This window comes from Haliaeetus albicilla, chromosome W (genome assembly GCF_947461875.1).
Source record: "Haliaeetus albicilla chromosome W, bHalAlb1.1, whole genome shotgun sequence".
Lineage (NCBI taxonomy): Eukaryota > Metazoa > Chordata > Aves > Accipitriformes > Accipitridae > Haliaeetus > Haliaeetus albicilla.
The window spans coordinates 15811938-15838605 of record NC_091515.1 but is presented as its reverse complement, the minus strand read 5'-3'; the positions used below and the strand labels follow the sequence as shown (position 1 = coordinate 15838605).

General features: G+C 45.4%; 1 protein-coding gene and 1 pseudogene across 1 annotated transcript in view; both read right to left on the bottom strand.

Moving 5' to 3' along the window:
- Nucleotides 1-26668, bottom strand: part of LOC104319316 (mitogen-activated protein kinase kinase kinase 1) — a 97938-nt gene that overhangs the window by 35965 nt on the left and 35305 nt on the right. The window lies entirely within an intron of this gene.
- LOC138683580 (transcription factor Dp-2 pseudogene) lies at nucleotides 8074-8982 on the bottom strand (annotated as a pseudogene).

Sequence of the window (26668 nt, the reverse complement as noted above, 5' to 3'; positions counted from 1 at the left end):
AGGTACTTGCCCATACTACCCCACACACCCTGCCACTCATAATTATCCAGCCTTGGGGCAGATCTCTGGGTGATCTTCTTAAATAGTTGTTTAACCTTAAACAAGAGCTGAACCACATTCAGAAGCATGCTAAGTCCTAGCAGTAGGGCTAGGACCATGCTGGTCTCAACATCCCAAGGGTATTCAAATTTTTCAAAATTCTCAAACACCATTGTAACTGGACTGAAGGAGAAAGGAGAAGGGAAGAAAGGTACCCCACCCCTAGACTGGTTTTCCATGGAGGAAAGGTAAATGGTATAATTATTAATAGTTTCCCACAGATGCCTCCCACAGTATAAAGGTGACAATGCTGAGTGCAAATACCTGATTAATCCCACAGCCCATGACTTTATCATACCATAAACCAGTGTTATACCATACATCAAAGCGAAAACCTTAATCCACCTCCCACGGATGATAAGCAGCAGAAGAGGAACTACATACAGCAAGCGAGGTGATACATAACAGAACTTTAAAAACCAGAGCAACAACTCTAAGAACACATAAATCAACATAATAATCAGCGACTATTAGACCAATATAACAAATTTGTTTCAACAAGCTCTGGTCATGTTTGTCGTTACCTCAACCCTTCGGGCCCCACGTTGGGCGCCAAAAGGACTGTCGTGGTTTAACCCCAGCCAGCAACTAAGCACCATGCAGCCGCTCACTCACTCCCCCCCCATCCAGTGGGATGGGGGAGAAAATCGGGAAAAAGAAGTAAAACTCCTGGGTTGAGATAAGAACGGTTTAATAGAACAGAAAAGAAGAAACTAATAATGATAATGATAACACTAATAAAATGACAACAGTAGTAATAAAAGGATTGGAATGTACAAATGATGCGCAGGGCAATTGCTCACCACCCGCCGACCAACACCCAGCTAGTCCCCGAGCGGCGATTCCCCACCCCACTTCCCAGTTCCTATACTAGAGGGGACGTCACATGGTATGGAATACCCTGTTGGCCACTTTGGGTCAGCTGCCCTGGCTGTGTCCCCTCCTAACTTCTTGTGCCCCCCCCAGCTTTCTCGCTGGCTGGGCATGAGAAGCTGAAAAATCCTTGACTATAGTCTAAACACTACTGAGCAACAACTGAAAACATCAGTGTTATCAACATTCTTGGCATACTGAACTCAAAACATAGCACTGTACCAGCTACTAGGAAGACAGTTAACTCTATCCCAGCTGAAACCAGGACACCATTCCCTGAAAAGGTCAGCTACTAGTGTTTCAGATAACTTCTGGCCACTAACAGTTCCAGTAGTGTTCACAGTTTTTCTTTTGTCATTAAGTATTTTTAATGATATCAAGATCAGTAAAAAAAAAGAAATCAGATCAAGATGAGCAAGGCATGGTCTGTCCTCCTACTAGTCTCCCATTCCTTTTCTTCCTGATCCACTACTGCTGGTATCTAACCATTTGTGTCCATCCTAACAAAGCAAAAGATCAGGTATGACACATTTCATTAAAATTAAAAACTTAATAGGGAACTTTCTCAACCTGGTACTAATGGCAGCAACTGCCACTTAAAGACAGCACTGAACACACTACTTCATAGAGAGTAATGAATCTAGCTTCCTAAAATAGTTAGAGGGATTTTAGCCAAATGTTATAAGTGTGAAATTAAGTTCTACTCTTCTGTTGGAGTAGCTGACAAAAGGGAAAGCAATAAATCTTATTGCTTTTTCTCTAGCTGCCTCAGCTTCTCCAGTAGCTCTTTATCATCTTCCCTTGAGAATAACATAGACTCTCTTCATTTGGCCAATAAACTTCCCACTGAAGCTCACAAGGAGTACGTATTGAGTGGTACTCTGCACCGTTTGCCTTTCACTCACATTAAAACACTGCCACTTTATGTCATTTAGATGAATCACTAAGAAGCATTTTGCATTAGAAATACCTTTCACTTTACCTGAAATAAACTTTTCTCTTCTACATATATTTTGAAACTTACTTACAAACTATAAATACGTTTACATGTTGCAAAACTGCAAAAAAGCATAAGTGGTGCCCAGGTGTAATGAAACAGAAACATAACATCTAGCAGGTTTCTGTGGAACCTCCACTGCCCTGGGAATCCCAGGCTGCAGTGCAAGCACCCCTGCTGGAAACTACCATCAGGTGATAGCCACTGCATCTTTACAAAGTAGTTTTAAAAGCTAAAGCATATCCTATTTCTTCCAGCATTTTTCTATAAAAGGGTAACAAATCCATTTAGAATGTGAAAACATGGAAGAAAACCCTTTCTGTTATTTGGCTCTAAAAACAAACCTACTGAGCCTATACCACTACTAGTTTAATAGTAATTGTTATTTACTCAGTTTGATACATCCCTTGTCTTCTCCCCCTATAAAGTCATTTGGTCTCAAAGACCTTTACAATCAAGCATATCTCTGGAAGACTGACAGGTCAAAAGACGTATTTGTCAAAGAGAACATATCACTGCTAACTGGACAACATTCACAACTGAAGCACTAACTCCACAGACTGAGCCATCACCTTCAGTGGAACCTCACAGGCCCTGGTCAAGAAGGATCATCCCCTCAGTGATAAAGACACAGATCTTCAAAGAGGGATGTCTAAAGTTAGAGGTAAATTACCTGCCTGGATTTTCTAGCTCCTATGAAGTCAAATCCACCCCAGAAAGAATTGAATCAGACAACAGGACTCATTTCCAAAACAACCTCATAGACACCTGGGCCAAAGAGCATGGCATTGAGAGGGTGTATCATATCCCCTATCATGCACCAGCCTCTGGGAAAATTGAGCGATACAATGGACTGTTAAAGACTACATTGAGAGCAATGGGGGGTGGAACTTTCAAACATTGGGATACACATTTAGCAAAAGCCACCTGGTTAGTCAACACCAGAGGATCTGCCAATCGGAGTGGCACTGCCCAGTCAGAATTTTTAAGTACTGTAGAAGGGGATAAAGTCCCTGTAGTGTGCATAGAAATACGTTAGGGAAGACAGTCTGGGTTACTCCTGCCTCAGGCAAAGACAAACCCATTCGTGGGATTGCTTTTGCTCAAGGGCCTGGGTGCACTTGGTGGGTGATGCGACAAGATGGGGAAGTCCGATGTGTGCCTCAAGGGGATTTGATTTTAGGTGAGAATGGCCAGAATTAAACTGTATGATATTAGTTGCTATATAACCCTGCTACTCTATGTTATCATTACTATACTTGTTGTATGCTGTATCCATAGTACTACAGTAAGAATCACTTAGATCAAGCAAGAATGAACTGTGATAAAACTGAGCAAAGCGCAGTAGTGATGGAAGCAAAACTGACTCCAGCATGCAACAATCCAACGGTGCACACCATCCTCCTGCTGCATCCAATGTCACCCACTCACCGCACCGAACCCCAATCCTGCTCTGCCAACTGAGCAGACTTTGCACCATCCCTCCTGCCTAGAAAGACTGGTATGACAGATGGAGCCCAGAGTCAGGAACTAAATGAACTCAATGAACATTTTACAGAGATGGCCCATAGACTAAAGGAATGATATCTCTGTGTGTGTATACATATATATCTATCTATCATTGTCTATATATCTCAAAAGGACGGAAAAGGTGATGATGATTGACCAGAATGTAACTGAAGGTATGGGAACTGAGCATGACATCAATGGTATAGAATGAGGGGTGGATACTGTCCTGGTTTCAGCTGGGATAAAGTTAATTGTTTTCCTAGTAGCTGGTACAGTGCTATATTTTGAGTTCAGTATGAGAAGAATGTTGATAAAACACTGATGTTTTCAGTTGTTGCTAAGTAACGTTTAGTCTAAAGTCAAGGATTTTTCAGCTTCTCATGCCCAGCCAGCAAGAAGGCTGGAGGGGCACAAGAAGTTAGGAGGGGACACAGCCAGGGCAGCTGACCCAAAGTGGCCAAAGGGGTATTCCATACCATGTGACATCATGCCCAGTATATAAACTGGGGGAGAGGGCAGGGGGGATTCACCTCTCAGGGACTAACTGGGCATCGATCAGCAGGTGGTGAGCAATTGCCCTGCGCATCATTTGCATATTCCAATCCTTTTATTGTTACTGTTGTCATTTCATTAGTGTTATCATTATTTGTTTCGTCCTTTCTGTTCTATTAAACCGTTCTTATCTCAACCCACAAGTTTTACTTCTTTTCCCAATTTTCTCCCCCATCCCACTGTGTGTGGGGGGGAAGTGAGTGAGCGGCTGCATGGTGCTTAGTTGCTGGCGGGGGTTAAACCACGATACTGCTAAAAAACCTCTTTGATGAGAAGTGGAGGAGAGTTTTCCAGAACTGGAGAGTTAATCTTTCATTGTGCTTTCTCATCAGCAACACAACTGAACAACAGAGTAATTTCTAGTTCATAACTCCATTATGAGATCTCCTCCCCAAAGTAACTGTATGGGTTTTGGCTGGGATGAATTTACAACAATAATTTAAACTTTCATATACTGTTGTTAAACAAAATCAGAGTAGCTGAATTTAACAATGTCATCTTTTTATTGATCCAAAAGAATCAGGGAATGAGAAAAAAGTTGTTAAAAACATGAAATTTATAAACATGAATAAGCCCAAGCAACCATGGAAGACAAGTTTTGCAGACATACGAAGTAGTTCAAAAAACTATAAAATTGGAAAAAAGTCAAACAACTGAAACTGACAAAAACCTCAGAAACCTCAGATATTTCAAAAATATCAACAGCAGCACTCGAGTAGTTTTCTTTATTGCCATGGATAGGTATCACATTAAAATAACTTGTAAGAAAGCTTTTTCATTTATCCTAACCCACAAGCACACAAAAGAAATGACTACTCTGCCTTAGAAGAGGAAGTAGCTTCATAGTGCTGAAGCTACAAATAAGTATGACTACAAAAAAAGCATTTTCTTGCTTATCAAGAGAACTCTATTCAACAGCACTGGTTATAAGATAAACACCAAAGGCATTTTCAGTGAGATGCATGCCAAGTATATCTGTAAGATCATTATCAGGAGCACTGGAATAGATATATATACATGCTGCAGGCGGGAGACATGTTTTCAACAACAAGCTCTCTCATTAGATTCCCTCAAAAGAGATAACTTAAGAAACAGAATTACAATAATGCACTTAAAAATTCAAGTTTGGCTTTATTTGCAACTTGATTTAAATATTTCTGTACTGGGTTTGTGTGGCAAGGTTTTGGTAGCAGGGGGTTACAGGGGTGGCTTCTGTGAGAAGCTGCTAGAAGGTTCCCCTGTGTCCGACAGAGCCAATACCAGCCAGCTCTAAGACAGACCCGCCGCCAGCCAACGCTGAGGCAATCAGCAACAGTGGTAGCACCTCTGTGATAACATATTTAAGAAGGGAAAAAAAGTTGCAGGGGGTACAGAAACTCCAGCGGGAGAGAGGAGTGAGAACATGTAAAAGAAACAGCCCTGTAGACACCAAGGTCAGTGAAGAAGGAGGGGGAGGAGGTACTCCAGGCGCTGGAGCACAGATTCCCTTGCAGCCTGTGGTGAAGACCATGGTGAGGCAGGCTGTCCCCCTGCAGCCCATGGAGGTCCACCGTGGAGCAGATATCCACCTGCAGCCCAGGGAGGACCCCACGCCGGAGCAGATGGGTGCCCAAAGGACGCTGTGACCCCATGGGAAGCCCACGCTGGAGCAGGGTCCTGGCAGGACCTGCGGATCTGTGGAGAGAGAAGCCCAGGCTAGAACAGGTTTTCTGGCAGGACTTGTGACCCCGTGGGGGACCCACGCTGCAGCAGCGTGCTCCTGAAGGACTGCACGCCGTAGAAGGGACCCATGCTGGAGCAGTTTGTGAAGATCTGCAGACTGTGGGAAGGACCCACATTGGAGAAGTTCATGGAAGACTGTCTCCCATGGGAGGGACCCCATGCTGGAGCAGGGGAAGAGTGTGAGGAGTCCTGCCCCTGAAGAGGATGAAGCAGTAGAGACAACATGCGATGAACTGACCGTAACCCCCATTCCCCATCCACCTGCGCTGCTGGGGGGGGTAGGTAGAGAATCCAGGAGTGAAGCTGTGCCCGGGAAGAAGGGAGGGGTGGAGGGAAGGTGTTTTGAGATTTGGTTTTATTTCTCATTACCCTATTCTGGTTGATTGGTAATAGAGTTAATTTTCCCCAAGCTGAGTCTATTTTGCCTGTGACGGTAACTGGAGAATGATCTCTCCTATCCTTATCTCGACCCACAAGCTCTTTGTTATATTTTCTCTCCCCTGTCCAGCTGAGGAGGGGGATTGAAGGAGTGGCTTTGGTGGGCACCTGGCGTCCAGCCAGGGTCAACCCACCACAAAGACAAAAGAACTTCAGATGCTGCCGCGATGTTATCACGTGTATCATTCCCTACAAGGAAACTTTAACATTAATATTACTTCAATGCACAGATATGTTTTACCCATTACCTGTATCTGGCTACATATTAAGCTTTAGCACTCCACGCCAACAATGTAGGATTTCAGATAGTCCTAATACAATTATTTCATAATCAACATTGTAAAACCTGGCTATACCATGATAAAAGATAAGAAAATATTGTCTTGCTTACAGCCACACTTACCTGCTCTAGAGGGATACAACAAAATTGCAGCCCTTGTCTGTATGACCTGCTCCTAGAACAGATGAGTTTTCAACTTCCCACCTAACACTGTCAGTGCAACCAACGTAACACAAAATTCAGCACTGGGTAGAATGTGCAAACACGTAGTTAGACTAGGAGCCCATGCTACTGTGTGGTGAGTTGACCCTGTTTGAATGCCAAAGCTGCCCTATCGCTCCCCCTCCTCAGCTGGACAAAGGAGAGAAAAATATGATGAAAGGCTCATGGGTCGAGATGTGATAAATGAATTTAGTCTCAAACAGGATTCCAATCAAAGTTTACAATTTATTAAATGAATAAAGGCAAGCAAACAGCACTGGGCACGCCAGGAGCCTCTGCTCTACCAAGACGCGCGCTGTGAAAAACAACCCAGCTTCTTTTATAGTCTAACATTAGTTACATATTCATACTAGGCGTGTTCTTCTAAAAGACTTTCCACCTCCTGGTTGTGCAGGTGCAGTAGTTCTCCTAGAAACTTCTCAAACTCTCCTCATTGGCTGAGGGGTCTTCTATACGATGTATCTCCAACCAAGCTCCCCACTGCTCGGGCCAGACAGCAGACATCCTGTGCAACAGCCGACACCCTGCACAACACCAGCTGCAGTCACCAGAACCCAAACAAGTTCACAACAGACACCTCCCCCTCAACAAATGCATACACACTGCCATTTCAATACACCCTCTATTTATGCACACCCTCTATTTATACATACTAAAGATCACCCCGTTCATAACCTCGCTTAATACTATGATAAATGCCTCAGTTCTCCCCTAGGATCTCTTGTTTAACACTGTGCAGTTAACAACAAAACCGGTTTTGGGCTGGCAAAAAAGAACTATATACATATCATCTGTCTCCTCCCGGCCTGCGGTTATACGAGGACCAACAAAATGGTTAAAGATTACATATACAGTGAGGGTCACATTTTATTATGCGGCCCTAGCATTGTTTATATTGACACCAATCAGATGAACACATTTCACAATCCCCCATTTTCTTTTTTGTTGGTATTGATTTGTGTTTTCGTTTCCAATCGTGTCAATACTTGCCGAATTGGTTTCAATTTCGGATCTTCCTTTGTTTTTATTATCATCAGAGAATGAGTTGTTTCTTTCCCTGATTCTGGATCAGTAGGTACTGCAGATATCTGCATTCCTTGTATAACCGAATGTATTAGTCTGGTAAAACAAGGTATTAAACATGGAATTATTAACAATCCCCTAAATACCCCCAATACAACTATCCCAATTTTAGTAAGCCAATTACCGCCCATAAAGTTCTCCCATAATCCTCCTAGGTTGATTCTATTCCAAGTCTGAACTGGGACATGTGCAATTTTCTTCATTTCTTTTACAAGGTCATCTACAGCTTTTCCTTCGTCATCAATTTCTAAACAACAATTACTAAGATTAAATTTCCCACAAACATCCCCTTCTTGTGCTAATCGATTTTATCCGTATCTATAATATAACAATTAGGGTCTTGATTTTTTTGTTCATTTTGCTGATTTCTTTGTACCAAGTTTTTGAATGCTATTTGCTGCAGCAGCAGTTCCTGTAGTTGGGCTCACTTCTGTTTTATCCTTTCAATCTGTTTCTGTTTTTCTATCTCTAGATTCTGAAATTCCTGAGCTGAGTTTGTAGGAAGGCCAATCCATCTGATTTCCTTCTTCTCCTTTGAAATTATGTTCATTGTCATCAGGACATTAAGGGCATCGTAAACTCTCCGTCTAATATTTTTCCGATTATAAGCCTGTGAATCTGTAGCTAGGTGGTTGTTAGAATTTGTGAATTCTGATACCAGCTCATCAGTGATTTCATTGTATGAAGTTGTTCCTTTACGTTGAACTTTTTCACATACTTTCATTGAAAAATGCTTTAGACCCTTCCCATTTTTATCTCCTTTTTTGCTTCTCTTACTTTCTGAAAAATCTGATTCTATGAATTCTCGAGTCCGCTTTCTGTCCCCTTGGACCCAGCCAGAAGCTTCTGTTATGTGTGTCTGGGTGACCACTGCTGGAGCTGGGTTATATGGACTCCCAATCAGAACACTCCCTGAATTGGTCAGTCTTTGTAATGTGCTTATGATCATTTGGGGTCCAACATTCACATTGATTGGTCCTAAGGTTTTTGGCAAAATCTTAGTTGGGGAGTTGGTGCTGGAAACTGGTAATGTGATTATTGAAATATTACCTTTTGCTGAACTCTGGTTCTGATCTATAAATCCTTTCAAGTCTCCATTTGTGGAAGTCACGCCAACAGTTTTTGCCGTCATGTCAGACAATATTGCTTTATAGTCCGTAAAACCATCAGATACCCCTCTTCATCTTCACAGAATCTTTAAAATGAACATCCCCAAGTAGGACTAGAAGAGGTCCGGTAAGAGCCATAGCGGTCGGCGGTCACAGCCCGAAGGGGTTGCAGCCCTTGGCAGACCTTATTAGCCGCACCACCGGTTCCCTATCCGGTCTTGCCCTCTTCGTTAATCTTAAGGGGTGGTCACGGGGTTGTAGGGTTAGCTTTTTCCAACTTATATATTATGTCCCAACTACGGATAGTCTATGGTTATCTTTTTATGTTCTTAATTAAAAAAGAAACACTTCCTTATTAAATCGACAACAGTAAAACCTGACCCACGGTAGTTCGTGCAATGGAGTGGTGGTTCTACAGCGAATACACAAGAACTCTAAACTATTATTCAGATAATGTCTCCCCGTCGGGGAAATTATGTACTTAAGACACCTAGAATATTTAGCTCTTAGAAATAAACAGCACCGCTTACACAGTGGACAGGCGCTTGTGCCAGCTCCTCTCCAGGGACTTGGAAAGATTTGATCTCTTACCAGTCCCCCTATACACTAATACATTTCATGGGAGTAACTTCAATGAAATTCCCACAGCAACTTAGCTTATGTTCTTGGGCTCAAATTTCTTTATGTTCTTCTGATGGTTAGCTTAGTTTCTCCAGGCTCAGATGTGACTTTCCACTCCCTCACTGGACCTTTCACTCGTGACACATGTGTCCACCCTTTTTCAGCAGTTCTTACGGCCGTTTCTGTAGTTAATAAAACAAGAAAAGGTCCTTCCCAAAGGGGATATAAATTTCCCTCTTTCCATGTTTTTATTAGAACTTTATCTCCTGGTTCCAGCTGATGAATTGCAAATCCTAAAGGTGGTGTTTGGGCCATCACCCCAATTTCTCTTAACTCTTTTAATCTTTTTCCAATAGTAATTATATATTTCTGGATATTATGATCCTCAACCACATTATTCCCCAGAGGCATTCCTTGAAAATAAGGCATGCCATATAACATTTCGTATGGCGATAATCCAGTCTCACTGTGTGGTTTAGTTCTTATATTTCCAGGGCATCTGTGTTTCAATCATCAATTTAGCCAATTGCTGTTTGATTGTTTGATTCATTCTTTCTACTTTCCCCGAGCTTTGTGGATGCCATGGGGTGTGATACTCCCACTGAATGTCTAATGATTGACATAATTTTATTATTTTAGATGTAAAGTGTGTGCCCTGATCAGAGTCAATGTACTGGATTATCCCATATCTGGGTATACTACGTTAATTTTAGTGACCTGAGTCCTCAGGGCTGCTTCCTGGGCCTCTCTATCTGCCAAATTATTCCCTCTGATTCAGTAATCTAATCCCCTTTGATGTCCTCTCATATGTACCACTGCTATCTCCTTTGGTTCTCTTAATGCCTTTAAAATTTTTGCTATTAATTCCTGATGTATAAGATACCTCCCTTGAGTATTAATTAAACCTCTTTCTTCCCAAATTTTTCCAAAAGTGTGAACCACCCCATATGCATATTTGGAATCTGTAAATATAGTCCCATTTTTTCCCTTTAATAATTCCAGGGCCCTATATAGGGCATACAGCTCACAAGCCTGAGCTGACCATGATGGGCTTAGAGGTCCTGATTCCACAGGCTTTAGGTCCTTATTAATTATTGCATATCCTGATTTTCTCCTTCCTTCCACTACTCGGGAGGAGCCATCTACAAACAGTGTCTCTCCCTTTTCTAACTCGGTATCTCTTAAATCTGGCCTCACCTTAGTCTGGGTCTCAATTACCTCTAAGCAGTTATGTTGTAATTTCTCTGATGGTTCTCCAAACAAAAAATGCGCTGGACTCTGAGCAGAGGTTACCCTCAGTTCTAAATTAGGGGAGTCAATCAATATTGCTTCATATTTTAGGATCCGGCTATCCGTTAGCCATTTTTCTGCTTTCTGTTGTAAAGCACTTCTAACATTGTGTGGGGTATACACTTTTAAAGGGGCACTAAAGGTAATCTTTCTAACTTCCTCTATTAATAACGCCGTAGCGACCAAAGCTTGGAGACAAGCAGGCCATCCCCTACTTACTGGATCAAGTAACTTAGAACAATACCCCACGGGTTTCTTAATTCCTGCCCAGTCTTGAGCAAGGACTCCATATGCTGTCTGGTTTGATGTATTCACAAAGAGATAAAAAGGTTTTTTTAGATCTGGGAGGCTTAATACAGGTGCCTGTATTAATGCCCTTTTTATTTCCTCAAATTTCTGATAATTTCCTTTTTAGTTTGTGGGGGTCTTAAGGATAGGATTCCAGATACCCTGTTGGGATCTAGCTTTTTCCTTCCCTTACTCAGCCAATGTCCTAAGTATTTTACTTCCTGTTCTACAAACTGTAGTTTTGATCGGGATACCTTTAATCCCTTTAATCCCTTTTCTCCTAAAAATTTTAACAATTTAATAGTGGCTTCTCGGGTTCCCTCTTCAGTTTCTCCCGCTATTAATAGATCGTCCACATATTGCAATAACTTTACCTCCCTGGGTAAAATGAAATCTTGTAAAATTTTCTTTAAAGTTTGTCCAAATAGATTTGGTGACTCTGTGAACCCTTGTGGTAGCACAGTCCATCTTAATTGTTGTTTTCGTCCCATTTCGGGGTCCTCCCACCCAAAGGCAAAATAATCTCTGGATCCCTCCTCCAGGGGACAGGCCCAAAAGGCATCTTTCAAATCTATCACACTATACCAAGTATGTTCAGGAGATATATGGCTCATTAAAGTATAAGGGTTTGCCACCACGGGGAATTTAGTAATTGTTTGCTCATTTACAGCTCTCAGATCCTGTACCATCCTGTATGACCCATCCGGTTTCTTTACAGGGAGGATGGGTGTATTATGAGGTGACATACATGGTTCTAAAGTTCCTTTTTCCAGAAGTCTGTCAACTACAGGCTTTAACCCTATTCGACCCTCCATTGGTATAGGATATTGTTTAACTCTAATTGGACAATGCGGATCTATTATTTGGACATTTATGGGGTCCATTTCTATCTTTCCAATTTCCCCCTCCTTATACCATACTGAAGGGTTAATGGTTTTTTCATCCTCTTGTGTTAGAGTGTATAATTTAATCTGCAATTTATCCCCTTGACTTTGAATGCCTAAATTTAATTTCACAATCAAATCCCTTCCTAATAAATTGCATTCCGCCTCAGGGAGCAAAAGTAAATCATTAAGGCAAATTTTCTTCTCTGTTTCTACTTCTACATCTTTTAAAATGGGTACTTTAAAAGGTTCCCCTTTTGCCCCCTACTACTGACATATTACTCTTCCCTTTTTCTATTCCTTTCAGAAGTTTTAGAATAGTGGATTTTTCAGCCCCTGTGTCCACCAAAAATAAAACTTCCTCTTTATAGGGATCAATTAATAATTTTATCAAGGGCTCTGTTGATGTTGACGTCCCCAAAAGATATAGCCCCTGACACCCCTATTCTTCCTTAAACATTTTCTCATCTCGTTCCCGCTTACGGCAGTTCCTCTGAACATGTCCCCTCTCGTTACAGTAGTAACAGACGGGAATTGTGAACCTTTCTCGAGGAGACTGTCCCCGGGGTGTCTGCTTGTCCTGGGTTCAGCTGGGATAGAGTTAATTTTTTTTTTTACAGGAACCTGGGAGGTGGGGGGCATAGCCGGGGCAGCTGACCTGAACTGGCCAAGGAGCTATTCCATACCATGTGACATCATGCTCAGTATATAAATGGGGAGCGGGCCGGGGGGTGGGCTCTTCTTTTCGGTGGGGGAAGTGGCAGAGCGTCGGGTCCCGGGTGGTGAGCAGTTGCACTGTGCATCACTCTTTTTGTATACTTTTTCATTAGTACCGTTGTTGTTGTTGCAATTTCTTTGTGTTGTTCCAGTAAACTGCCTTTATCTCAACCCTCGAGGTTCCAGTTTTGTTTTTTTTTCTCTCCTCCGTCTTCCCCCCCTATTCCACCGGAGGGGGGCGGGAGGAGTGAGCGAGCGGCCGCGTGGTCCTTTGTTACCGGCTGGGTTGAAACCACAACAGTCCTTTTTGGCGCCCAATGTGGGGCACGAAGGGTTGAGATAACGACAGATCTGGCCAGAGCGTGTTGAAACAAATTTGTCATACGCATTTCTTATACTAGATAAATAGATGTTAGTCACAATGTTGATTCAGCTGTTTACATGGTGGCGTTTTGTAAGTTCTTATATGCTTTATGTATTGCCTGTAGTTGCGTATCTCATCTCTGGGAGAGTGATTGGGATTATCATTTTGCTGTACTGGGCAATGTCGACTTGTGAAATGATTACATCACTGGTCATGAGGTTAAGCTGGTATCTGTATGAGGCAGTGATATCATTTCCAGACTTTGGGCACCTTCTGTCGGATTTTATTGGTAATTACACCCAACCCATGGGGAAGTTAGGGGGGGATACTTCCCCCCATCCGTTCCCCTCCCTTTTCTCTTTCCAACTAATTACAACAGTTTTCGAGAATTTTGAATATCCTTGGGATGCGCAAGCCTGTGTGCTGTTAGTGCTGTGCCTCCTGACTATGTTTCAGGTCTTGTCTAGGGCTACAAAAAGGCTCTTTAAGAGTACCACCCAGAGATCTGTCCCAAAGCTGGATATTTATGGGTGGCACGGCATGTGGGAGGATGTGGGCAGGTATCTAGAGAACTTCTCACCTCCAGTGACTTGGAAGTTCACTCCCAAACAACTGCAGAACCCTCATGAAGTGATAGAATTTTTGAAAGGAAAATGCTGTGGCTATCCCAGAGACACACAACTCACTACACTGTGCTGGGCCCTGGCCGGTATCTACCAAACCCTGCTTGATATTATGCAGCACCCCCAGGGGGAAAAGGGGGAAAAGATGGAAAACAAGACAACATGCACCGTGGCTACCCAAACCCTGACAACATGCACCGTGGCTACCCCAACCCCAACAACATGCACCGTGGCTACCCAAACCCTGACAACAGACACCGTGGCTGCCCCTACCCCGACGACAAGCACCGTGGCTGCCCCTACCACGACAACAGGTACCGTGGCTAACCCTACCCCGGTGACAGATACTGCCACTAAACCAGAGAACCAACCTGTGCCAGTATCAGTCGCCCCTGTACAGAAAAAGAAACACACAAAGAAATCAGTTCGCTCAGTGAGAGATGAAGATGGACCAGGGTCATCACGAGAACAGGAGGAAGAGGTGGAACCTGAAATAATTACCCGATCTCTATCCCTGAGTGAGTTCTGTGACATGCGAAAAGATTTTAGCCGCCACCCAGGTGAGCACATTGTTACCTGGCTGCTCCGATGCTGGGATAATGGGGCTAGTAGTGTGGAATTAGAGGGTAAGGAAGCCAAGCAGTTCGGATCTCTGTCTAGGGAAGGGGGCATTGACAAGGCGATTGGGAGAAAAACACAAGTCCTCAGCCTCTGGAGGTGACTTCTGTTCAGGTGTGAAGGAAAGATACCCCTTCAAGGATGAAGTTACATGTCACCAAGGCAAGTGGACCACCATGGAGAGAGGTATCCAGTACCTGAGGGAATTAGCCGTGCTGGAGGTGATTTATAATGATCCAGAAAATGCGCAGTCACCCACAGATCCAGATGAAGTCCAATGCACACAACCCATGTGGCGGAAGTTTCTACGAAGTGCACCACCAACCTATGCCAACTCATTGGCAGTAATGTCCTGGAAAGAAGGCTATAGACAAACGGTGGATGAATTGGCTGTCCAACTCCGGCAACATGAAGGAAGTCTCTCTTCCTCCCTACGGGCCTGTGTCTCAGCTGTAGAGGAATTGTCCCGAGAGTTCCAGCAATTCAAAGTGGATATGTCCTCCTCCTCACCTGTACAGGCCCGCATTGCAGTTATTGGGAGTAAGCGTTCCTCTGCCCAAGAGAGAGGAGAGAGAAAGTACACACGACGGGCTAATCTGTGGTTTTACCTGCGTGACCATGGAGAGGACATGAGGAAGTGGGATGGAAAACCTACCTCAGTCTTGGATGCACGGGTACGGGAGTTGCGAGAAAAAGCAACCAGAAAAGAAGATTCTTCTTGGAAAACTGCTGCTCCAGTTTCCCGTGAGCAGTCCCCCAGGCGCAGTAGATGGGCCGATCTCATTTCTGATCCTCTTGAAGGGACTTCTGATTCACATGTACAAAAAGTGGGTAACGGATATTCTAACCAGGATTAGAGGAGCCCTGCCTCCAGGCAGGTGGAGGAGAGGGACAACCGAGTCTACTGGACAGTGTGGATTCGATGGCCTGGCACATCAGACCCACAGGAATATAAGGCTCTAGTAGACACTGGTGCACAATGTACCCTAATGCCATCAAGTTATAAAGGGGCAGAACCCATCTGTATCTCTGGTGTGACAGGGGGATCCCAAGAGCTAACTATATTGGAAGCCGAAATGAGTCTAACCGGGAATGAGTGGCATAAACACCCCATTGCAACTGGCCCAGAGGCCCCGTGCATCCTTGGCATAGATTATCTCAGGAGGGGGTATTTCAAGGACCCAAAAGGGTACCGTTGGGCCTTTGGTATAGCTGCATTGGAGATGGAGGAGATATTGAACAGCTGTCTACCCTGCCTGGTCTCTCCCAAGACCCTTCGGTTGTGGGGTTGCTGAAGGTTGAAGAACAACAGGTGCCAATTGCTACCACGACAGTGCACCGGCGGCAATATCGCACCAACCGAGACTCCCTGATCCCCATCCATAAGCTGATTTGCCAATTGGAGAGCCAAGGAGTGATCAGCAAGACTCACTCACCCTTTAATAGTCCCATATGGCCCGTGCGGAAATCTAATGGGGATTGGAGACTAACAGTAGATTATCGTGGGCTGAATGAAGTCACGCCACCGCTGAGCGCTGCTGTGCCAGATATGTTAGAGCTTCAATATGAACTGGAATCAAAGGCAGCTAAGTGGTATGCCACAACTGACATTGCTAATGCATTTTTCTCCATTCCTTTGGCAGCGGAGTGCAGGCCACAGTTTGCTTTCACTTGGAGGGGTGTCCAGTACACCTGGAATCGACTGCCCCAGGGGTGGAAACACAGCCCCACTATTTGCCATGGACTGATCCAGACTGCACTAGAAAAAGGTGAAGCTCCAGAGCACCTGCAATATATTGATGACATCATCATATGGGGCAGCACGGCAGAAGAAGTTTTTGAGAAAGGGAAGAAAATAATCCAAATCCTTTTGAAGGCTGGTTTTGCCATAAAAGAAAGTAAGGTCAAGGGACCTGCGCAGGAGATCCAGGTCTTAGGAGTAAAATGGCAAGACGGGCGTCGTCAGATCCCTGCGGACGTGATCAACAAAATAGCAGCTATGTCCTCACCGACTAATAAAAAGGAAACACAGGCTTTCTTAGGTGTTGTGGGCTTTTGGTGAATGCATATTCCAAATTACAGTCTGATTGTAAGCCCTCTCTACCAAGTTACCCGGAAGAAGAATGATTTTAAATGGGGGCCTGAGCAACGACAAGCCTTTGAACAAATTAAGCGGGAGATTGTTCATGCAGTAGCTCTTGGGCCAGTCCGGACAGGACAAGATGTTAAAAATGTGCTCTACACTGCAGCTGGGGAGAATGGCCCTACCTGGAGCCTTTGGCAGAAAGCACCTGGGGAGACCCGAGGCCGACCCCTGGGGTTTTGGAGTCGGGGATATCGAAGATCCGAGGCTCGCTATACTCCAACTGAAAAAGAGATATTGGCAGCATATGAAGGAGTTTGAGCCGCTTCAGAAGTGGTTGGTACTGAAACACAGCTCCTCTTAGCACCCCGACTGCCAGTGCTGGGCTGGATGTTCAAAGGGAGGGTCTCCTCTACACATCACGCGACTGATGCCACGTGGAGTAAGTGGATTGCACTGATCACACAACGGGCTCGCATAGGAAACCCCAGTCGCCCAGGAATTTTAGAAGTGATCACGGACTGGCCAGAAGGCAAAGACTTTGGAATGTTGCCAGAGGAGGAGGTGACACGGGCTGAAGAGGCCCCGCTGTATAATAAACTGCCAGAAAATGAGAGGCAATATGCCCTGTTCACTGATGGGTCCTGTTGCATTGTGGGAGAACATCGGAGGTGGAAGGCTGCTGTATGGAGTCCTACACGACTAGTTGCAGAAACTGCTGGAGGAGAAGGTGAATCGAGTCAGTTTGCAGAGGTGAAAGCCATCCAGCTAGCATTAGATATTGCTGAAAGAGAGAAGTGGCCAGTGCTCTATCTCTATACTGACTCACGGATGGTGGCAAATGCCCTATGGGGGTGGCTACAGCAATGGAAGAAGGGCAACTGGCAACGCAGAGGTAAACCCATTTGGGCTGCCGCACTGTGGCAAGATATCGCTGTTCGGATAGAGAAGCTAGTGGTAAAAGTACGTCACGTAGATGCTCATGTACCCAAGAGTCGGGCCACTGAAGAACATCAAAACAATCAGCAGGCAGATCAGGCCGCCAAGATTGAAGTGTCTCAGGTAGACCTGGACTGGCAACGTAGGGGTGAGCTATTTATGGCTCAGTGGGCACATGATACCTCAGGCCATCAGGGGAGAGATGCAACATATAGATGGGCTCGAGATCGAGGGGTGGACTTGACCATGGACACTATCGCACAGGTCATCCACGAATGTGAAACATGTGCCGCAATTAAGCAAGCCAAGCGGCAAAAACCCCTGTCGCATGGGGGGCGATGGCTGAAATATAAACAGTGGGAGGCCTGGCAGATTGACTATATCACACTCCCACGAACACGCCAAGGCAAGTGCCATGTGCTTACAATGGTGGAAGCAACCACTGGATGGCTGGAAACATACCCTGTGTCCCATGCCACTGCCCAGAACACTATCCTGGGCCTTGAAGAGAAAATTTTATGGCAACACGGCACCCCAGAAAGAATCGAGTCGGACAACGGGACTCACTTCCGAAACAACCTCGTAGACACCTGGGCCAAAGAACACGGCGCTGAGTGGGTATATCACATCCCTTATCACGCACCGGCCTCTGGAAAAATCGAACGATACAACGGACTGCTGAAAACTACATTGAGAGCGATGGGGGGTGGGACTTTCAAACATTGGGATACACATTTAACAAAAGCCACCTGGTTAGTTAATACTAGAGGATCCGCCAATCGGGCTGGCCCCGCCCAACCAAGACTTCCACATACTGTAGAAGGCGATAAAGTCCCTGTAGTGCGCATGAGGAGTATGTTAGGAAAGACAGTCTGGGTTAGTCCTCCCTCAAGCAGAGGCAAACCCATTCAAGGGGTTGTTTTTGCTCAGGGACCTGGGTACACCTGGTGGGTGATGCAGAAGGATGGGGAAGTTCGATGTGTACCTCGGGGAGATTTGATTTTGGGAGAGAATAGCCAGTGAATTGGGCTGTATGATACCTAACTGCTAAATACCCTGCCAATGCATGTCATTGTATCTATAGTGTCTATATGCCATATCAAGGGTATTACTGTAAGAATTACCCAAATGACTGCGGGATGGACTTTGAAACTAAACCAAGTACAACAGCGACAGAACTTGAACTGACACCCAGCAATTTCCTCAAGATCAGCATCTTCGACCTGCAGACTAAGGGCGTGAGTTGCACCAAATGTACTAGCCACAAGTTCCAGAGGCAGCATACAACAACCCAACACCTCACACCATCTCTCTTATCCTGAAGAACTGTTACAACAGATGGAGCCCCAAAGTCATGGACTAAATAAAATCAATGGACACATTAGAGGGATAGCCCATACGCTAAAGGAATACCATTTGCGTGTGTGTGTGTGTGCGGAGGGGCGATGGGGACGGACGCAAGTCCATATACTTATATATATAAGACAAGGAAGTGGTAGTGGTCGATTGGAAAATGTAAGATCTGGGCATGATGTAGATGGTATAGAATAAGGGGTGGATAATGTCCTGGGTTCAGCTGGGATAGAGTTAATTTTTTTTTTTACAGGAACCTGGGAGGTGGGGGGCATAGCCGGGGCAGCTGACCTGAACTGGCCAAGGAGCTATTCCATACCATGTGACATCATGCTCAGTATATAAATGGGGAGCGGGCCGGGGGGTGGGCTCTTCTTTTCGGTGGGGGAAGTGGCAGAGCGTCGGGTCCCGGGTGGTGAGCAGTTGCACTGTGCATCACTCTTTTTGTATACTTTTTCATTAGTACCGTTGTTGTTGTTGCAATTTCTTTGTGTTGTTCCAGTAAACTGCCTTTATCTCAACCCTCGAGGTTCCAGTTTTGTTTTTTTTTCTCTCCTCCGTCTTCCCCCCCTATTCCACCGGAGGGGGGCGGGAGGAGTGAGCGAGCGGCCGCGTGGTCCTTTGTTACCGGCTGGGTTGAAACCACGACACTGCTCTATTCTTCTTCCCGTTTTTTTTTCAGACGGAGTCTTATTTTTCTGACTTTCCCTTACTGTTGCTACAGAGATCTTAGCTTTTGCCTGTTGTTTTTCCTCATCTCTCCTAACATATACTTTCTGTGCTTCCCTAAGTAACTCTTCTAATCCTCTTTCTTGCCAGTCTTCCAGTTTTTCTAATTTCCTTCTTATGTCCCCCCAGGACTTAGCCACAAATTGTGCTCTAAGGAGTGCGGTTCCAGCTACTGTATTCGGATCAATTCCAGAATACATTTGTAGACTTTTCCTTAATCTTTCCAACCATTCTGTTGGAGATTCATCTCTCCCTTGTTGTTCATTAAATGCTTTATTAATGTTTTGTCCTCGGGGAACTGCTTCCCTTATCCCCTGTATGATTAACGTTCTCAAATCCCTCATATTCTGTCTTCCTTGGGGTTGTTGATGATCCCAATGAGGATCCACGTTTGGCCATTTCTGATCTCCCGGGGGTCCTGCCTGATTCTGTCTTTCCCAAATTCTCATTCCAGCTTGTCTAATCATCCCGTTTTCCTCAGCAGTAAATAAAATCCCTAAAATAGACTGTATTTCTTCCCAGGTATAAGTATTGGGACCTAGGAATTGATCTAGTTTTTCAGCTACTCCGAGGGGATCATCTAATATGGTCCCCATTTCTTTCTTAAAATTTCTTACATCTGTGGTATTTAATGGGACTGCCACAAACCCAATGCCTCCTTGATTGCCTCCGAGGGGTACCTCTCGTAAGGGATATAAAAAGGCTCCCTCGGATGCGGCAGTCTTACTTCTTGTACATGCAGCCGGAGGTTTTTCTAATTCCGGTGCTGTTGGTGGTGGAGGCAGGGACAACGGTGGTACTGGTGGAGGTACTACGGCCACCGAAGGGGGAGCCACCGCAGGAGGTGGATTATTAAGATATGGAGGCGGTAAGTTATCTAGTGGCTCCCATTTATCATCTTTTTCTTTTTCCCTTTTTGTTTTTATCTCCTTCTTCCTCAAACTTCTCATCTCTTTTTAATGTAAATATTGAGGCTGGAAAAGGACGTGAAGTCCTGATCCATAATTCTGCATAATCACTTTCCTCCGACTAAAAGGTTCCTTTGAGTTAACATATATATTTAAGGCCTAGCAAATCCAGTCTTCAAAAGATCCAAAAACAGACCAAAAAACATGTGGCCTTAAAGGCTCCTTTGGCCATTCAACTATGCAATATTGAACTAATTTTAATTTATTTTTTCCTTTTCTGGGGCCCCTTTCATTCCAATTTTGAATCATTATCCCTAATGGACTTTCTGGTGGTATATCTAGTAATTTACTCCCTTCCTTCTGGTCCTGGGTCTTTGACTTTTTTTGACCCATCTAGGAATTTTACTGTGGCAATTCCTACAGCCCTTAGTCACCGGTAAGAGTGTCTTGCAGGGGGTTTAGGACCTATCACCCACCCACGAATCCTATAGGAATCGCTTCGGTCCTTCACCGGCCAAGTCCCTCGCGGGAGATTGGAACCGCGGTTAGAAGACCTCCACAATCGCTTCGGAACTAAGTTCCATCTCAGTCACACTCTTACACGCACAGGCAACCGAATCCCACCCAACCGAACGGTATACTCCTTTAAATACTTACGACTCCGTCGTCTTCGTTCAGATCTTCGCGCGCAGAATTACGGGCAAAATAAACTGCTGCAGCCAGCAAGGGAGCTCAAAAAAAATTAAATTCTTTGCTTGCCCTTATTCCGGTTCAGAATGGTGTTAGTCCTGATTCGACTGGATCAGGAGCCACCAAATGGTGGGGGCGCCCCTCCTTGATCAAGTCAGAATGCAGGAACCAAGATCATCCCGGACGAGCCCCCAATTGTGATAAATGAATTTAGTCTCAAACAGGATTCCAATCAAAGTTTACAATTTATTAAATGAATAAAGGCAAGCAAACAGCACTGGGCACGCCAGGAGCCTCTGCTCTACCAAGACGCGCGCTGTGAAAAACAACCCAGCTTCTTTTATAGTCTAACATTAGTTACATATTCATACTAGGCGTGTTCTTCTAAAAGACTTTCCACCTCCTGGTTGTGCAGGTGCAGTAGTTCTCCTAGAAACTTCTCAAACTCTCCTCATTGGCTGAGGGGTCTTCTATACGATGTATCTCCAACCAAGCTCCCCACTGCTCGGGCCAGACAGCAGACATCCTGTGCAACAGCCGACACCCTGCACAACACCAGCTGCAGTCACCAGAACCCAAACAAGTTCACAACAGACACCTCCCCCTCAACAAATGCATACACACTGCCATTTCAATACACCCTCTATTTATGCACACCCTCTATTTATACATACTAAAGATCACCCCGTTCATAACCTCGCTTAATACTATGATAAATGCCTCAGTTCTCCCCTAGGATCTCTTGTTTAACACTGTGCAGTTAACAACAAAACCGGTTTTGGGCTGGCAAAAAAGAACTATATACATATCATCTGTCTCCTCCCGGCCTGCGGTTATACGAGGACCAACAAAATGGTTAAAGATTACATATACAGTGAGGGTCACATTTTATTATGCGGCCCTAGCATTGTTTATATTGACACCAATCACATGAACACATTTCACAGAGATAAGGACAGGGAGAGATGACTCGCCAATTACCATCACTGGCAAAACAGACTCGACTTGGGGAAATTAATTCAATTTATTACGAATCAAAATCAGAGCAACATAATGAGAAATAAAACCAAATCTTAAAACACCTTCCCCCAACCCTCCCTTCTTCACTGTAAGAGACTGAAAGAGTTAATGTCTCAAACATTGTGGTGGGGCAAGTTCTGCTTAAGACAAACCCTGCACAGCAAGGAACCAAGGTGAAAAGCCCATCAGCTCAGACATCAGCAACAGGAGGGGGAGGGCGTGCTGGAGGGTGAGCAGCTCCCTGTTCTGATAAGCTGTTCTGATACAAACATCAAACAATGGCAGTGTCTGCAGGGAAGGAGAAGTTACTCCACAAACGACCCCCAAGCCCAAAGGCTCACAAACTGTTCATTAACCTGACAAGTTCGGGTGCCCGCCCGAAGGAGGGGCAAGGATGTTAAAAGGACACAAACTGAAGCCCCAGAGGTGCAAGCCCACCGGGACTGGACCCCTCAGCTGACTGAACCAACGCTGGACCCAGGACTGGTGAAATCTTTCTCTCTTCCTTTTTCTCTCTCTGTCTTGTTCTATCTTTCCTTTTCCTTTTCCACAATCCCTACACCTCATCTGTTTCAAAATATAAACCGTTGACCAAGTCTGAGACTAAGAGTGGATCCAGCCACCCCTGAGCCCTTCTCTGAGGAGGAGTCTAAAAAGCAAGGGGGTCTGCTCTGAACCTCGTGACTCAACAGGAGGGATCTCCTTATTCCGTGAATTGATGTATATGGTTACACGGTTTACAGAAGTAGTCTTATGCCAATTCCTGTTGTGAGAAACCCTGCCACCTACTACCACGCCTCTGCAGTTCAGTTTGCTTCTGTCATGAATAAAATCTTTAACTGATCGTTTGGTGCCATTTCACCTTAATTTAGCCCGAGGGAATTTCGAATTAAACATGACTACCTGGTCTGTCCAGTCTGGGTCGTGACATTCACAGGCTCAACTTCACTCCCTCCCACAGGCTGCAGTTCTTCAGGAACAGACTGCTCAAGCGTGGGTCCCCCATGGGGTCACAAGTCCTGCCAGAAAACCTGCTCCAACATGGGCTCCTCTCTCCACAGGTCCTGCCATGACCCTGCTCCAGCATGGGCTTCCCACAGGGTCACAGCATCCTTTGGGCACCCACCTGCTCTGGTGTGGGGTTCTCCACAGGCTGCAGGTGGATATCTAGTAGCATTTAGACTAAGTCAAGGATTTTTCAGCTTCTCATGCCCAGCCAGCAAGAAGGCTGGAGAAGCACAAGAAGTTGGGAGGGGACACAGCCAGGACAGCTGACCCAAACTGGCCAAAAGGGTATTCCATACCATGTGACGTCATGCCCAGTATATAAAATGGGGGGAGTTGGCTAGGGAGAAATCACTGCTCAGGAACTAATTGAGACACACGGTCAGTGAGTGATGAGCAACTGCTTTGTGCATCACTTCTTTTGTATATTCCAATCCTTTTATTATTGTTGTCATTTTATTATTGTTATTATCATTATTAGTTTCTTCATTTCTGTCCTATTAAACTGTTCTTATCTCAACCCATGAATTTTAGGGTTTGTTTTTTTTCCGATTCTCTTCCCCATCCCACTGGGGGGGGGAAGTGAGTGAGCGGCTGCATGGTGCTTAGTTGCTGGCTGGGGTTAAACCACAACAGTCCTGTTTGGCACCCAACACAGGTCACAAAAGGTTGCAATAATGACAGATCTGACCAGAGCTTGTTAAAACAAATTTGTTACAAGTATTTATTTTATTAGTTTAATAGCCGCTGGTCACTATGTCAATTTTTGTGTTCTTAGTGTGTTGCTCTCATTTTTAAAGTTCTGTTATGTATCACCTCGCTTACTGTATGTAGTCCCTGTGCTGCTGCTTATCCATGGGAGGTACATTAAGGTTTTTGCTTTGATGTATTGTATAACACTGGCTTATGGTATGAAAATTATCGGTCATTGGACTAATTCAGTATTTGCACTCAGCAGTGTTGTCACCTCTATACTTCTGGAAACTATTAATAATTACACCCTTTACCTTTCCTCCTTGGAGAGCCAATCTATGGGCAAAACACCTTTCCTTCCCTTTCCCTTCTCCTCCAGTCTAGTTACAATGGCGTTTGAGAAGTTTGAAAAATTTGAATTCCCTTGGGATGTTAAAACCAGCATGCTCCTAGTGCTAGGAACTAGTGTGTTTCTGAATGTGGTTCAGGTCTTGTTTAGGGTTAAACAACTATTTAAGAAGATCACCCAGAGATCTGCCCTGAGGCTGGATAATTATGAGTGGCAGGGTGTGTGGGGTAGTATGGGAAAATGCCTAGGGTGATGGGCACCTCCAATGTTTTGGAACTTCACCCCTGAACAAGTGCAGAATCCTGAAAAAACTAGTAGAACATTTGGAAAAAGTATGCTGTCACCCTGACAAATCCAGAGACACAAATCACTGCAATGTGCTGGGGCCTGGGCCATGCCTATTGAGCCCTATTCAATACTATCCAGTACCCTCGACAGGAAAAAAAGGTCTCTGGATCTAACAAGGCGACAGGCACTGCAGCCACTCCAACCCCCACGACAGGCACTGCAGCTGAACCAGCAAACCAACACATACCAGTATCAGCTGCCCCCATACAGAAGCAGAAATACACAAAAAAAATCAGTTAACTTAGCAAAGGATGAAGACAAACCAGGGTCATCACAGGAACAGGAGGAAGAGACAGAACCAGAGGTAATAACCCGATCCCTATGACTGAGTGAGCTGCAAGATACGCAAAAAGATTTCAGCCCATCATCTAGGTGAGCACAGATGAACACATATAATGGTTTAAGCCCAGCCAGTAACAAAGCACCACGCGGCCTCTTGCTCACTCACTCCCCCCACCCCCCCAGCCATGGTGGGATAAGGAGAAAATATAAAAAAATGAGAAGAAAATGTAAAAAAAGGCTCGTGGGTTGAGATAAGGACTGGAAGGGATCACTCACCACTTATGGTCACGGGCAAAAGACAGGCTCAACTTGGGGAAGAAACAAAATCAATTTAGTCTACTACAAATCAAAACAAGGATATTAAGAAGTAAAACCAACCTTAGAACACCTTCCCCCCACCCCTCCCTCCTTCCTGGCTCAACTCCATTCCTGGTTCTCTCTACCTCCTCACCCTGGCGGCGCAGGGGAACAGGGGATGGGGGTTGGGGTCAGCTCGCCACACATTGTCTCTGCTGCTCCTTCCACCTCAGGGGGAGGACTCCTCACTCATCCCCTGCTCCAGCATGGGGTCCCTCCCACGGGAGACAGTCCTTCACGAACATCTCCAATGTGAGTCCTTTCCGAGAGCTGCAGTTCCTCACAAACTTCCCTGGCGTGGGTCCTTTCCATGGGTTGATCTTCAGTCACATACTGCTCCAGCGTGGGCTTTCCCATGGAGTCACGGCCATCTTCGGGAGCCTCTGCTCCTTCGTTCACCTCCATGGGCTGCAGGGGGACAGCCTGCTGTTTCACTACCGGCTGCAGGGGCATCAACCTCCTCAGGTACCCCTCCTTCCTCACTGACCTTCGTATCTGTATAGGTGTTCCTCTCACATTCCAATCCCTCTACTCACTACTGGTTCCCCTTCTTAAATATGTTATCCCAGAGGCGCTACCACTGTCACTGATTGGGTCGGCCTGGGCCAGAGGCGGGTCCAACTTGGAGCCGGGGGAGCTTTGAGCAGCTTCTCACAGGAGCCACCCCTGCAGCCCCTCCCCCAGCACCAAAAAACCCCCAGGCCACACAAACCCATAACAGCACATTATCACCTGGCTCCTCCAATGCTGGGACAATGGGGCTAGCAGCCTGGAATTAGAGGGTAAGAAAGCCAACCAGCTGGGATCCCTTGCCAGGGAAGGTGCAATTGACAAGGCAATTGGAAAAGGAACACAAGCCCTCAGCCTCTGGAGGTGACTCCTGTCAAGTGTGAAGGAAAGGTACCCCTTCAAGGAAGATGTTAAATGTCAATCAGGCAAGTGGACCACCATGGAGAGAAGTATCCAATACCTGAGGGAATTAGCTGTGCTAGAGATGATTTATTATGAGCCGGTGTTATGGGTTTGTGTGGTGTGGGTTTTTTTGGTATTGGGGGAGGGGCTGCAGGGGTGGCTCCTGTGAGAAGCTGCTCAAAGCTTCCCTGGCTCCAAGTCAGACCCGCCTCTGGCCCAGGCCGACCCAATCAGTGACAGTGGTAGCGCCTCTGGGATAACATATTTAAGAAGGGGAACCAGTAATGAGTAGAGGGATTGGAATGTGAGAGGAACACCTATACAGATACGAAGGTCAGTGAGGAAGGAGGGGTACCTGAGGAGGTTGATGCCCCTGCAGCCGGTAGTGAAACAGCAGGCTGTCCCCCTGCAGCCCATGGAGGTGAACGAAGGAGCAGAGGCTCCCGAAGATGGCCGTGACTCCATGGGAAAGCCCACGCTGGAGCAGTATGTGACTGAAGATCAACCCATGGAAAGGACCCACGCCAGGGAAGTTTGTGAAGGAACTGCAGCCCTCGGAAAGGACTCACATTGGAGACGTTCGTGAAGGACTGTCTCCCGTGGGAGGGACCCCATGCTGGAGCAGGGGATGAGTGAGGAGTCCTCCCCCTGAGGTGGAAGGAGCAGCAGAGACAATGTGTGGCGAGCTGACCCCAACCCCCATCCCCTGTT